The sequence below is a fragment of the Rhinopithecus roxellana genome, chromosome 11 (assembly GCF_007565055.1).
Source record: "Rhinopithecus roxellana isolate Shanxi Qingling chromosome 11, ASM756505v1, whole genome shotgun sequence".
Taxonomy (NCBI): Eukaryota; Metazoa; Chordata; class Mammalia; order Primates; family Cercopithecidae; genus Rhinopithecus; species Rhinopithecus roxellana.
In genome coordinates, this window is record NC_044559.1 from 26,076,547 (window position 1) to 26,091,587 (window position 15,041).

Below are 15,041 nucleotides of genomic sequence, written 5' to 3' on the forward strand. Positions count from 1 at the left end.
GCCCTAAGCAACCACTGGTTTACTTTCTGAATAGGCAAAAATAGATTTGCCTGTTCTGAAGATTTCATATAAATGGAGTCATGTAATATGTGGTCTTTTTGTGTACAACTCAGTGCATTTAGTACACTCACACTGTGTGCTGGGATCACCCATGTCTCATTCTAAAACATTTCATCACCCCCAGAGAAAACCCTTTTTCTTTTTTTTTTTTTTTTGAGACGGAGTCTCGCTCTGCCACCCAGGCTGGAGTGCAGTGGCCAGATCTCAGCTCACTGCAAGCTCCGCCTCCCGGGTTTACGCCATTCTCTGGCCTCAGCCTCCGGAGTAGCTGGGACTACAGGCGCCCACCACCTCGCCCGGCTAGTTTTTTGTATTTTTTTAGTAGAGACGGGGTTTCACCATGTTAGCCAGGATGGTCTCGATCTCCTGACCTCGTGATCTGCCCGCCTCGGCCTCCCAAAGTGCTGGGATTACAGGCTTGAGCCACCGCGCCCGGCCTAGAAAACCCTTTTTCAACTGAGCAGTTACTCCCTATTCCCCTCAACCTCCCTGCCCTTGCCAACTACCAGTCTGCTTTCTATCTCCATGGATTTGCTTATTCTGGATATTTCATATAAATGAAACTGTACATGAAGTGACTTTTTGCGATTGATGTCTTATGCTTAGCATTTGGGGTTCATACAGGTTGAAGTACGTATTAGTGTGTCATTGCTTTTCATGGCTGAATAATATTCTGTGATATAGACCTATGACATTTTGTTTATTCATACATCAGCTGATGGACATACAGGTTGTATGTTCTGTATGAATAATGCTGTTACAAACATTCGTGTACAAGTTTTTGTGTGGACGTGTTTTTATTTCTCTTGGATATACATCTAGGTGTGGGATTGTTGGATCACAGGATAACCTAATTGCTGGAGGAACTGCCTGACTCTTTTCATCCCCACCAGCAGTGAATGGCCATGCTGACCTTTTGATAAGTGGCGTCTTAGTGAGTATAAAGTGGTGGCTTATTGTGGTTTTGATTTGCAGTTCCTGATGACTAATGATGTTGAACATCTTTTCAAATGGTATGTGCTTATTGACCATTTGTGCACCTTCCTTACGGAAATATCTATTCAGATCCTTTGCCCATTAAAAAATTGGGCTATTTGTCCTTTTATTATTGAGTTGTAAATTCTTTATCATATGTAAAATTTGCAAATATTTTTACCCATTCTGTAGGCTATCTTTTTACTTTGTTGATAGTGTTTATTAAAGCACAAAAGTTTTAAATTCAGACGACATAGAATTTCTTTGTGTTTTCTTTTATTGCTTAGGCTTCTGGTGTCACATCTAAGAATTTAGGAGCAAATCGTGGCCACTAGGGCTTCATTTGGCCTTCTACCAGCCAGCTCCTCCCATGGGATAGTCTGTGGATTCCTATCTGAATCTACAGCCCCCATGTCTAGACCTTGGACTTATCTGCTAAAGGGAGCCAAGCATGCTTCCTCTGGGTCTTATTTCCTCTGGGTCTGCCCTTTGAGGATGAACCCTTAGGTGGAGGGGTGGCACGGGCAGCTATTTGTGGAGGTGCAGATCAGAAACTGCCTAGGGGCAAATATCTACCAGCGAAAGAAGCCATGAATGACATGGGCTTGTACCACTGACCACAGACTTCCTAGAAAGTACTTGGAAGTTATCAGTTGGAGCAAAAAGGAATGGTGGTGAGGAGGTTGCAGGGACAGAATGGGGTAAGATGCTATCAGTTGTCTCAGTGAGGAGGGAGGATGAACACCCTCCTGGGACATAGCACAGTGCCACAAACGCCAAAGGGCTCCAGACATCATGTGCAATGAATCAATGTGAGCTCCCTAGGTGGGGAGCTGGAGAGAGGTGGCCTGGAGAATGTGCCCAGCCATCAGGATGCTGGCCCACAATGGGCACAAAATACATTAGAATGAAGGAAGGAAGGTGGAAGAGGAGGGAGGGAAGGAAAGAAGGAAGGAAGAAAGGAAGGAGGGAGAGAGGGAGGGAAGGAAGGAAGGAAAGAAGGAAAGAAGGAGGGAAAGAAGGAGGAAAGGAAGGAGAAGAGGAGGAAGGAAAGAAGTTTCAGAAACAAAGAAAGGAGGGAAGGAAGGAAGGAGTGAAGCAGGGAAGGAAGGACTTGGGAAGCAGGGTCCCTAGTTCCCTTACACAGAAAGGAAGTTCACTTATGAAGAAATAAAGAAGGGTTTTATAAAATATTAAAAGCTTCTGATTGATTGATCATCAACATAACTACAAGTTGGTTGGATTCGAGGGCAAGGAAAGGGACCTCCTACCCGAAACGGCTTCCTTACTATGTACCACGTTGCCCCCGAGTGCCCATGAGAGAGGATTTCTTTCCATCTTACCACTCATTTGCGAGTCAGTGGGAATGGGCCTCAAGATTGCTGTCCTTGGATGGAAACAGGGAGCATCAGGAAGGTACTTGGTTCTGAAAGGAGAGTGATGTGAGACGGAGGCAGGGAAGGAAAAGTGCCACACAGAAGGCCGGGAGCTTTCCCAGTTTCCGTAGGACCAGCCTGGACTTTCTCTCCACATGTCAGATGGGGCTGGCTCCGCGGTGCCCCCCTCCTGTGGCTTTCACAGGCTTGACAACTGTTCTCAGTATTTTATCTTAGCCATTGCACACACTTTGCAGGAAGATAAAATCCCATTGCCGCTTGGTCTTCCCAACCACACTTAGGCCCCCGTGGGCCGAAGCGTCTTTCCATCTTGGACTTGACCTGGAACATCTAATTCCTTCTTAGGGCTTCAGCCTTTCCAGACGCCTTCACTAGGTGCTCTGCCCGGGGCTCCATGGAACTAAGCAGAGCAGAGAAGAAGAAAATCACATACTTAGGCTGACTAGTAATTATTCACTCCCTTTTCGGGTCCCCCAGGTCCCTGGCTGTGCTCCAAACCCACCTTTCTGTCTGCACCTCATCCTTGGTCTGCAAGGCCCCTTGGCGACCAGCTCTGTTAGAAGCACAGCTACTTCTCACACCGCACGGCTGGGGCAGAAGAAGAGACTGTGGTTCCTAAGGCTGCAGCGGACCAGAGACAGGGACAGAAACAAGGAAGCTCTGTCACCTGGTCTGGTTGGGCTTCACCTGGAACCTGTGTTCAGAGCCCAGCTGGGATTTGAGGAAAATGAACTAGCATGAGAGTATCACACACACACACACACACAAACAACACAACAGTACACACAACACACAAATACACACAACACACAACACACACCTACACACACGACACACATACGACATACATGATACACACCACACATCAATACACAACACACACGACACACATGTAACACACACCACACGACACAGACACAACATACACAAAATAACACATAACATATACACAAGACATGCAACACACACAAGATACAACACACACTGCATACATATCATCACACACATATCCACACCACATATCACATAACACACACCCCCTCACCACACCCACAACACAGTCTACAACACACATATCACCACACACCCCACCATAACCACATCACACAGCATACCACACACACCACATAATACCCCTCCACAACACACATACACACATCCCACAATACATACACGCATCCCATAACACACACACACACACACACACACACACACGCACATCCCATTCCTGGCACGTCCTATTATCAGGAACTGTTCCGGCTGAGAGCAGAAAGTGATTCCTTCTGGCTGGCAGCCGACAGGGAGATGGGACAGGAATTTATCTGTAAGGGAAATGAGAACACAAGAACTTCTGTCCAGTCAAGCCGACGCAAAGACAAACTTCTGAAAACACTGAGACTGGGGACGCTGTCATACTCAGAACATTTAAAGCTTGTCAGGTGCTACTTTGCAATGGATTTTTGATGAAAAGCACCTATCAACCTGGTTCTCTAGACAAGACACATTTTCAAGGTGTCCAAAGGACAAGGGCTGGGAGCCAAGGCTGGTAAATGACTTGGGGGTCTGAGAACCCCAGTGTGGGAGGGCACACAGGAGAGGAGATGAGTAAGGAGTCCTCGTCTGTGCTGCACCAGCGGAGGGTAGCACGGTCACTGCACCGGGAAGCCGGTGGAGCTCCTCAGCCTCCTGCCTCTTCTGCTGCGATGGACCCAAACTGGCACAGCCTTGATTAACCTGTCACCCCTTTTTACCCCTTTTTTCTTTCTGTGCAGTGAATGGCATCTGCCCCTGTGCTCCAACCCCTCCACAGCCCCAAGCTCTCACCCCTCCAGGGCCGCAGGCTCCCACCCCCTCAGTCTTTCTGCCCTTGGTGGGTGGCCACAAGCAAGTCTTCCATCCCAATCAAGCAATCAGAAAACCCTGGGACCCTGAGGTTTGCTTTGGTTTTTTTTCTATCATCCTCTTCCTACTTCAGTGGCTGCTTTCCCTTTCCCTTCTCCTCCCCTCCCCTCCCCTCCCCTCCCCTCTCCTTTCTCCTGTCTCCTTTCTCCTTTCTCCTTTCTCTTTTCTCTTTTCCTTTAAGTTTTGGTATACGAGTGCAGCATGTGCAGGTTTGCCACATAGGTATATATCTGCCATGGTGGTGTGCCACCCCCATCATCTAGGGGCTGCACTTTTCAAAAGAGCCATTTTGCTCATTCCTTCTTTACTCATCCACTTAGCCATCCACCAGCCTTGGACTGAAGGCCTCTGACATGTCTGGAAGTGTGCAAAGTGCAGAGCACATGAGGATGAACAGGGCCATTCTTGCCCTCAAGGAGGTCGCAGTCTGGTGGGGGGACCAGTGAGGAAACAAAGCACAGAGGAGGGTGAGTGCCGTCTGGGACACAGGGCGTGTCTGGGAATGCACCTTATCCTCCCAGCTCCTCCTTCAAGACACGGCGTGGCGTTACTTCTGCTATGAGCATTTTCCGCAGGACTCCCATTTCCCGTCTTGATCTCCTGCATCACCTTGCAGGCACTACAGAGACATTGCTGACATGTTTCCCCCTAATCCTCCCTTTACCCACTGACTCCTTTACTAACTTGTGAGTTTCCTAGGGCAGGGACTGGCCCGATTTACCCAGGACCTTTATCCCAAGCCCAGTGCTTAGCAAGTAGAAGCTCTCAGCAAATGCTAATTGAATGAGAATGAATGAGTGTTAAAGGGGGACATATTTTTTGGGGGGCAACTTAGATGATGGTGACAGGAATGTCAGTGAGAGATACCCGTGGAGGAGGCAGACAGTGGGAAGAAAGAGTCAAGAAAACACATTCAATCCGTTCTCCCTTTCTTACCTTGGGCTTCTTTCTATCTAACCACCACTTTTCTATTCAAACCTGAGCAGATTTTAAGCTAAGTTTTTTTTTTTTTTTTTTTTTTTTTTTTTTTTTTTTTTTTTTTTTTTTTTAAATCACAGAGGCCATTTGCCTTTCAAAAAACTCAAGGAGCTTTGCTGGTTGCACACAAAAACCATGCTGCCCACCATGATGCAGCCAAACTTCTTTGCCCATTATGGAAGGAAGATTTAGATCTTTGTGGTCTGAAATGAGGAAGGAGGTAGAGTAGGGGAATTAGGACAGCTACCAAGTAAAATGAATGGGGCTCACCCAGTTTAGTCATCGAGGAGCTCTTGGGCAGAATTCATTTGGACCAAACTTTGTTATTCGAAGTAGGTAAGGTTTCGTGATCCCTGTTTCACTGAAGATGTAATTGGGGCCCAATGTTAAGAGGTGGAGTGGTTTACCCAAGTCCGTAGAGCTAGTAAGAACCCAGATCTTGTGATTGCTAAGGCAAGCCTCTTTTCAGGAACTCTCTGAAATTACTTGAGCAGTTAAATGAAGGGAACAGCTTGGGGTTTCTCCAGGGAGTCAACTTCCTGACAATTTTGCATTGACCTAAATGCCTTTCTTCTTTATCAGAAGCCATCTTAGACATGAACACAGCAGGTGATAAAGGTGAAGGGAAGGGATATGAGACCCTCGGCATTAAAGCAACTTCCTGCCAGCCCAACCCCCCTTCCATAGGAGGACACTACGTGGGGTAGTGCGCTGCACCCTCAGTGGGGCTGATCACCTCAAATCTGATCAAGGCTCTAGGGAAATGACTTCCTTACTGTTTAACTTTGCTAAGATCAACTAATTCTGTTTCTTTTTGCTACAGACTCCATGGCAAACCCATTAGTAGCTTATTAGCCTGGACTGTTGGAGCTGAGCTGATTCTAATTAAGGAAATTTAGTTTGTAGAGCTTAAACCAATCCTGGAAGTGATCCGTGCCCAGCCTAACAAGAGCTTGATAAATGCCATGGCACAATTGACAAATGCCGGCAATCAAAAGCAACAAAACCATTAATGGCTTTCAATAATTCGGTCAAAGAAGGTCACACGTTAGTCAGGGATGGGATGAGTAGAGGGAGGATGTAGGAGTTGAACAGTAATCTCATCAGGAATCTAATAAATTTGCCAGGTTTGGGGAAAGGAAACAAAACAATATTGAAGACAGGACTCCAGGGCAACTGTATGTTGAATGGATCCTTTTAAACATTAAAGTATATTAGGTTCTGGTAACTTTTATGACTTTGGGTTTCTTACTTTTTAGGATAGAAATCATCGGTAAGTTTGGATGCACACATATAAAAAGAATGCTTCTCATTTGTAAAGCTCAATTTTATTTTTATTATTATACTCTAAGTTCTGGGGTACATGTGCAGAACGTGCAGGTACACACATGCCATGGTGGTTTGCTGCACCCATCAGCCTGTCATCTACATTAGGTGTTTCTCCTAATGCTATCCCTCCCCTAGCCCCCCATCCCTCAACAGGCCCCCGTGTGTGTGTGATGTTCCCCTCCCTGTGTCCATGTGTTCTCATTGTTCAACTCCCACTTATGAGTGAGAACATATGGTGTTTGGTTTTCTGTTCTTGTGTTAGTTTGCTGAGGATGATGGTTTCTACCTTCATCCATGTCCCTGCAAAGGACATGAACTCGTCCTTTTTTAGGGCTGCATAGTATTCCATGGTGTATATGTGCCACATTTTCTTTATCCAGTCTATCATTGATGGACATTTGGGTTGGTTCCAAGGCCTCAATATTTTTCTTAACCATTATGTTCTTGTTTGATTCTCTAAATGATTCTGTGAGATGGTTAAGGCAGTTAGGTCTACAGTGGCTTCGGGCGTGGTGCTACTTAAAGGCAGGACAATGAATGAACTACTAGGTGACTGTGCAGTCTTTGAGGGTCACTTCTGGTTTTCAGTCTTGATGCTATAAATTTAGACCCAAGAACCTATGGAACAAGAGGAACTTGCCTTTGGCTCAGACTTTACGTCATTTAATATGAGTAATAAGTAGAAGCCCATCATCATAGCCATCCCATGCACCTTCCATTTTACTTGAAGAGATCATTTCTTCTCTTCATGCTGGTTGGTATCTTTGTAAAACACCAAAGGCAGAAGTTTGAGATGGAGGCAGCATGATTCACAATGGCCATGATACGGCTAAGTGTCCATCAACAGATAAATGGATAAAGAAAATGTGGCATATTTACACAATGGGATACCATTCCGCCATAAAAAGAATGAAATCCTCTCATTTGAGCAATATGGATAAGCTAGGAGGACATTATGCTAAGTGAAATAAGCCAGGCACAGAAAGACAAATACTCCTTGATTGTACTCATCTGTAGAATCAGAAAATGTTGATCTCATAGAAGTAGAAAGTGGAATGGTGGTTACCAGAGGCTGGGGAGGGTAGGGATAAGGAGGGAATGAGGAGAGACTGGTCAATGGGTGCAGAGCTACAGTTAGACGGGAGGAATAAGTTCTAGTGTTCCACTGCACAGTCAGGTGACTAGAGTTAATAGTAATGTATTGTATATTTCAAAATAGCCAGAAGAAAGGATTTTGAATGTTCTCACCACAAATAAATATTAAATCTTTGAGGATCTAGATATGTTAATTACCCCAATGTGGTCATTTTATATTGTATACATGTATTGAAACATCACACTGTACCCCATAAATATGTACAATTATTATGTGCCAGTGAAAAATAAAATAAAAATATTTTAAAGTTACATACAGTAAAATTGGTGTTGGTGTGTGTGTGTCCATGCACATGTTCCATTTCAGATCTGCCTGGCCAAATTGTAAAATTTCCATCACATTTTACAGATACAGTAGACTCTTGAGGACAACCTGTCAGACAAAATCGATACTACCAGAAAAAAACTGTATGTGTGGTGAGGAATATTACGGAAGCCTAGAACAAAAGGACCTGCTGAACAACGACATATAATAGATACTCTGTTTGTATGAGCACTTATTTCCTCCTAAGCAAAAGAAAGAAAAACATTTTGCAAATAATTTTAAGGTTTACTTACTCCTGTATATATGGAGGTCCTTAAGAATGTTTCAATGTCCATGAATACTGATGGCTTCCAAATTAATATGTTCATATCTTTGGCCAATACTTGTCTTCTCAGTCTCTACTGCATGTATCCAAATGCCTGGTCCACATCTCCATTTCATCCCGAACAGACATCTTATATTCTACATGTACAAATCTGAGCTAATTCTGAAGACTCCCTTCTCCCGCTGAAAACAAAACCTTCTCCTTATAGCATTCCCTGTTTGGATAAATGGCAATTTTATTTGCTCACTTGTCTAGGCCAAAACTTTTGGCATTGTATTTGACTTTTTTTCTCCTTCCTTCCCTTCTTTCCTTCCTTCCTTCCCTCCCTTCCTTCCTTCCTTCCTTCCTTCCTTCCTTCCTTCCTTCCTTCCTTCCTTCCTTCCTTCCTTCCTTCCTTCCTTCCTTCCTTCCTTCTTTCTCTTCCTTTCTTTTGGAGTTTTGCTCTTGTTGCCCAGGCTGAAGTGCAATGGTGAGATCTTGGCTCACCGCAACCTCCACCTCCCCGGTTCAAGTGATTCTCCTTCCTCAGCCTCCCAAGTAGCTGGGATTACAGGGACCCACCACCACGCCTGGCTAATTTTTTTTTTTTTTAAGTAGAGATGGTGTTTCACCATGTTGACCAGGCTGATCTCGAACTCCTGACCTCAGGTGATCCACCTGCCTTGGCCTCCCAAAGTGCTGGGATTACAGGCATGAGCCACCATGCCTGGCCTAACTTCTCTTTTTCTTTCATGACGCACATCTGATCTGTTAGCAGGTCCTGTAGATTCAGGGTCTTTTAAAAATATATAATCGGAATCTTTAAAAAAATTTGTAAACGTAATTCATCACAAGGACTGATAGAAAAATAAAAATGATACATTTATCTCAATAGCTACAGGAAAAGCATTTCACAGCATTTAACATAAATGCTGATCAAAAAATGTTTGTTAAATTTAGAAAGGATTTTTTTTTACTGAATAAAAGATAAAAAGTTACATTAATGGCAAAACCCACAATTACTTTTGCACCAACCCAATAAAACTCATCAACCTAAATTGAGAAATATTAGAAGAATTCTCATTAAAGTCAGGAGCAAGGCAAGAATGGTTATCATCATCATTTTTATTCAATGTAATACTGGAGGTCCTAGTCAGTGCCATGGTACAAAAAAGAAAAAGAAAGAAGGCAGTCGTACTGTTTTTCTTGCCTATTCTTTATGCAAATGTCTTCTCACCTAGAGTGTTTGTGCACCTCTCCTCTCCTGTAATGGTCTTCCTCATATATTATGAACACAGTAACTGTTAAATGAATTAACAGATGAGAAATGTCAGCTTCATGCAGGCAAGATTATTGTCTGTTTTGTTCACTGCTATATCTCTAGCTCTTAGGAGTGTGTCTACAGGAGCAAAACTAGCTACATAATTTGCAAAATGAAAACGTGGGGTTCTTGTTAAGGATATTCTTAAGATTTTCAAGGTAGTGGCTGCAGAGCATTGAACCAAGCACAGGGAACCCTCTGCACCTGCTCAGCTACTGTGCCTGTAAGGTCAGCCCTACCTAGAAATTACAGAGCAGGCACTCAAAAAATAATTGCTGAATGGTGAACACATGAATAATCTCACCTCATCATCTCTAGGTCCATGAGGGAGTGGGCACAAATGAAGCATAGACAACTAAATGACTTGCCCACTTTTACAGAGTGTGTGCTCTCCCTTGGCCAAATCCAGCTGGAAGTCTGGGCCAAGTCACCTGCTGTGTAGTCCATTCAGATCAACCCTGGGTCCTGGGCAGAGTGAAGAGTGGAGTGTGTGATGGGCAGAGAGGATTACCCAGCATGTCAGTGGACTTGTGTGACAGCCCCACATACTAGCCACAGGGTAGGTGCATCCCCAGTGAGTCTCCGATATGTACTTGATGAATAAATGAACAAATGCATTGATGAGAAAAGAGATGAGTGTGGAGAAGGTGTAGTCCAGGTCACCGTAGGTGAAGGAACGGAAGCCTAGTGAGTTTGTCTAACAGATGAGGCCCACTTCACAGATGTGTAGGAAGTGAACTGCAGTTTACTCCTAGAAGGCGAGTTTGGCGTGCCCAGCCTGCCCCCTGTGCCTTGCTTCAGCTTTCTGTGTGCTGATGACAGGACTATGGGGGCGGGAGAATGGGAGGGTTGGTTGGCTAACTTATTCTACCTCCATGCTGAATTTCCTTTCCCCACAGCTTCTCTCTCTTTCCCCTGCCCTCACTTTTCCCTGTTGCCATTGACATAATTGAGGATGGGGCCGGGTGGAGTCAGAGGAGGGGGAAAGGGGTTGGGTTACCTTGATAGTGAGGCATTGAAGAAAAGAGTCCAGATTGAATTTATTAAGAGAGTAAATTGATGATACAAGACCCCCAGGTCCATTTTCTGAAACTCTTAATCAGTCCCTCCCACCTCCAACCTCAAGGGTCTCCCAGGCCTTACACAGATAGTTACGTTGACAAAGGGTCTAATGCTATTGACTGCTGGTGATTGTAGAAAAAAATCTGTTTTTACCTTGAAGAACTTTACCTTTCTTACCTTGAAGAAGTGGTTTGCTCTTTTAGAGAAAAGTAAACCAGTTCTCCAGATGATTATAATTTTGTTAACGGATTTTTTTCTTTTGCCTTGACCTTCAGGGATCGTCAAGCTAAATTTGAGGCCCAAATTCAAATATCATGGAAGCAATTATGTTAGTCATCTAAACCTTTTTCCTTTTTAATTCTAACATTTTGTTTTTGGGTTTCAGATTTGGTAGCTTTATGCCACACAAAAAATGACACCTTTAAAAATCATTTCTGGAATATGGTGACGTATAGATGGTCAACAAAACAAATTTTGTTATCCAAACTTGTCTGTTTCCATTTCCAGGCCCAAATCCCACAGGGAAACTCACAAAAGATGAATGGAACTAAGTGTATTAGTTTGTTAGGACCACAATAACAAAACACCAGGTAGTTTAAACAACAGAAATTAATTTTTTTCACAGTTCTGGGGGCCGGAACTTGTAGGTGCCAGCAGAGTGGGTTTCTCTTGAGACCTCTCTCCTTGGCTTGCTGGGTCCTCATGTGGCCTTGCCTCTGAACACACACCTCTGGTGTCTCTTTCTTCCTTAGAAGGACACCAGTCTTACTGGATTAGGGCCCACTCTTATGATCTCATTTAACCTTAATTACCCCTTTTAAATCCTATCTTCAAATACGGTCACATTGGAGGTTGTGGCTTCAGTGTATGAATTTTGGGAGGACACGACTCAGCCTAAAACATCAAGTCTAACTGAATTCTTATGAAATAATTAAAAGGGCCAAGAAATAGAAAACCATCCAGGGGCCATGATTTTGTTTTCTGCATGGCCAGGGATGACGCATGAGCTGGTTGAAGAAATCTGCCCACTGTCTGACTTTGGTGGTCTCTCCCACTGTCCGACTACCTGCAGAAAGAGAGGGCAGTCTGTTCTGTCCCAGGAGCTCTTCCTAGTCTTCTCATTTTTGTATGGTTGTGCTTCTGTGCAATTCTCCTTCAACAAAGCTTTATCCATGGAACTTACAGCTCATCCAACCAACTACCCTCTACACTGGCTTGGAATCCAGCTGCAGGTGCCATGTTTTGGCTGTACAACCTCAGGACTTCCTGCCTTGCCATGCACCTGAGCAGGAGTTTTTGCCAGCTCCCTGCTTTCATGTCTCTGAGATGAGAAGCCTGGCATAGAGTGCTATGGTTTGAATATTTGACCCTCCAAATCTCACGTTGAAATTTGATCCCCAAGCTTGCAGGTGAGCTTTCTTGCTGCTGTTGCAAGAAAATGTTCCAAAGAGCTAAGAGAGACATGTAGAGGAGAGCTGAGCTGCCTGGTCAACAGTCAGTGACAGATTTCTGACTGAACCCAGCAGTGGCCAGAAGAGTCATTTGCCTAAATCACTGACCCCCAGAATTGCCTAGAGTAGAGGCTAGCTCTGTGGACCATCACGATTCTCCTACTTACAATCCTTAAATAAATTCCTTTTCATTTTAAACTCTTGTGTTAGTCCACTTTGTATTGCTACAAGGGAATACTTGAGGCTGCGTAATTGATAAAGAAAAGAGCTTTACTTGGCTCCTAGTTCTGCAGGCTCAGGAAGCATTTCCTCATGGCAGGAGGTGGAGGGGAGCTGGTGTGTCACATGGCGAGAGAGGGAGCAAAGGAGAGGGGAGGAGGAGGTGCCAGAGTCTTTTAAACAACCAGCTCACAGGAACTAACAGAGTGAGAACTCAGTCATTACCGCAGGGAAGGCACCAGGCCACTCATGCAGGATCCACCCCCATGACCCAAACATCTCCCACTATGCTCCACCTTCGACACTGGGGATCCCATTCCAACATGAGACTTGAATGGGACAAATATTCAAATGCAGAATCCACTATGCAGAGTTTGCAACTAAGAACCTTGACCAACATCATGGTAAAAGACAAAGCAAAAGAAAACAGACGAAACCCACAGAGTCCTGCATCTCATCCTTCATGCCAACCCCCAGAGTAGCCTGGGTGGTGCAGTGGCCTCAGTGAAGCTCACTGAGCTCATAAGGAATCCTATCCTAGCTGTGGAGTTTGGCCAAAATACGGACGGAAGTGGGCTAGAAGGAGGTGGAGACTGAGATTTTAGGGAAAGATGGCTAAGGGCCCCATGGCGGTCTGACTGGGCACTTATTCAGGGTTACATGGGCTGTCCTCAGTTGAGATAGAAGAAACTGAGAGACAGGAATGACTGAGACTCGGTAGTGAACCTGGACAGAAAGAGGAGGGAGACAGGTAGCCAAAGGCTGAGGCCAAAGGAAGCTGGGGACGCACTGGAGTGGAGGTGGGAGAACAGCTTCAGGCTAGCGGCTCTGCCTTACTGGTTTCTGCTTCCCCTGTCCTCAGCCCCCACTTTCTCTGCTGTCAGAATGTGGACAGGAGACAAGGCCTTCAATTCTATTAAGCCCAGCACAATGACTGATCTGTGTTCTCTGCATCTGAAATCAAATCAGAGTCAAATCTGATCACTGAGGAACAGAGAAACTCATGTCAGCTGAGGGCTTTGCTGATCGTCTCCATCAAAGCGGAAAGGAAAGGGCTCTGGTTCAGTGAGCCTGGGGCGGGGATGAGGTCGTGTGAGGTGGCCTATAGTAAAACTTGGAGGGGGCTGGGACAGCTTCTCCTTCCCACCCACATGCAGGCTGGCAAACAGCACTCCTGTGTTAGGTCCCTGGAGCACCTGTGCCTCTGTCTTGTGTCCCCTGTCTTGAGTCTTGGGAGGAGGCAGTGCCCATTCTTCAGCGAAGAGCATATCTCAGCCCTTCCTCTTACCACACTGTCATGGAGTCTGCAATCACAGTGGCAGAGGCTTTCTGCTTTGAGGCTTGTCAGCCTTCAAGAAACACAGATTTAGCTCCAAATGCCATGGAAGGAGGAATTTCTTCAACCATTAGAGGCAGGGGGCCTTGGTCAAGCCACAAGTTAATGGAACAAAGCACAGGTGGAGAGGAAGGAGGAGGCATGGATGAGGGGCTAAGAATCAACCAAACACCATTCAGGCCAGTTTCCGGTCTTGTCCAGGGCTGGCTCTGATTCCAAGCACTATTAGGATTACAGTTTTCTTTCTGTAATTTTTTCGAGACAGTCTTGCTCTGTCACCCAGATTGGAGTGCAGAGGTATCATCTCCGCTCACTGCAACCTCTGCCTCCCTGGTTCAAGCGATTCTCCCGCCTCAGCCTCCCCACTAGTTGGGATTACAGGCACCCACCACCATGCCGCCTAATTTTTGTATTTTTAGTAGAGACAGGTTTTCACCATGTTGGCGAGGCTGGTCTCGAACTCCTGACCTCAAGTGATCCACCTGCCTCGGCCTCCCAAAAGAATGGTTTTCTAAAGCTGGTGTATGGGTAATGAGAAAAGTAAACCACTCTGCTGAAGCCTCCTGTCTATGGAAGTTCACACTCTAAGACTTAGAAATTTTGTGGGAAGACATTCCCATCTTTTCTTTGCTGATTGTGGACCTCTTTTTTAAATGATTTTTTTCAACTCTGAAAATATAAACTCCATGCAATAGGGAAAGGTGCATGTCTTAACACTGTGTCCCTAAGACAGAGTAGACACTCAATAAGCATGTAAGCCACACGGATGAACTGTTGTGTTTTCCCATCGATAATACCTCGAAGGAAAACAAGTTCCAGAGACCAGTGACCCACTTTGCAAAGTAACACTTCCTTTGTCTTGTTCTTAAAGAAGAAGTCAGTATTTCAAACTCAGAAGAGTAAGTGATTGCATTGTCAGTGGTTTTCAGCATCTTTCTTCTTTTTGATTTTTAAAGCAGTGAAGTTGTTTTATTAAATCTAATTTTACCTGGAACTTCTTGTCATCGTGGGCCTGGCCTCCCCTTTCTTTCCCCCATGGGGCGGCTCAGAGGGCACCAGAATCCCAGTACCCCTTGGTGTGGGAAAAATCCCTGGACCTTCCAACTTCAGAGTTCTCTGCTGTGAATATCCGCTTCACAAAACATCCCGTGGGTGTTGAGAGATGCTGAGTTCAGCTTCTCCTTCTGTCACCCAGGCTGGAGTGCAGTGGTGCGGTCACAGCTCAGTGCAGCCTCAACCTTCTGGGATGAAACGATCCTTCTTCTTTAGCCTCCCAAGTAGCTGGAA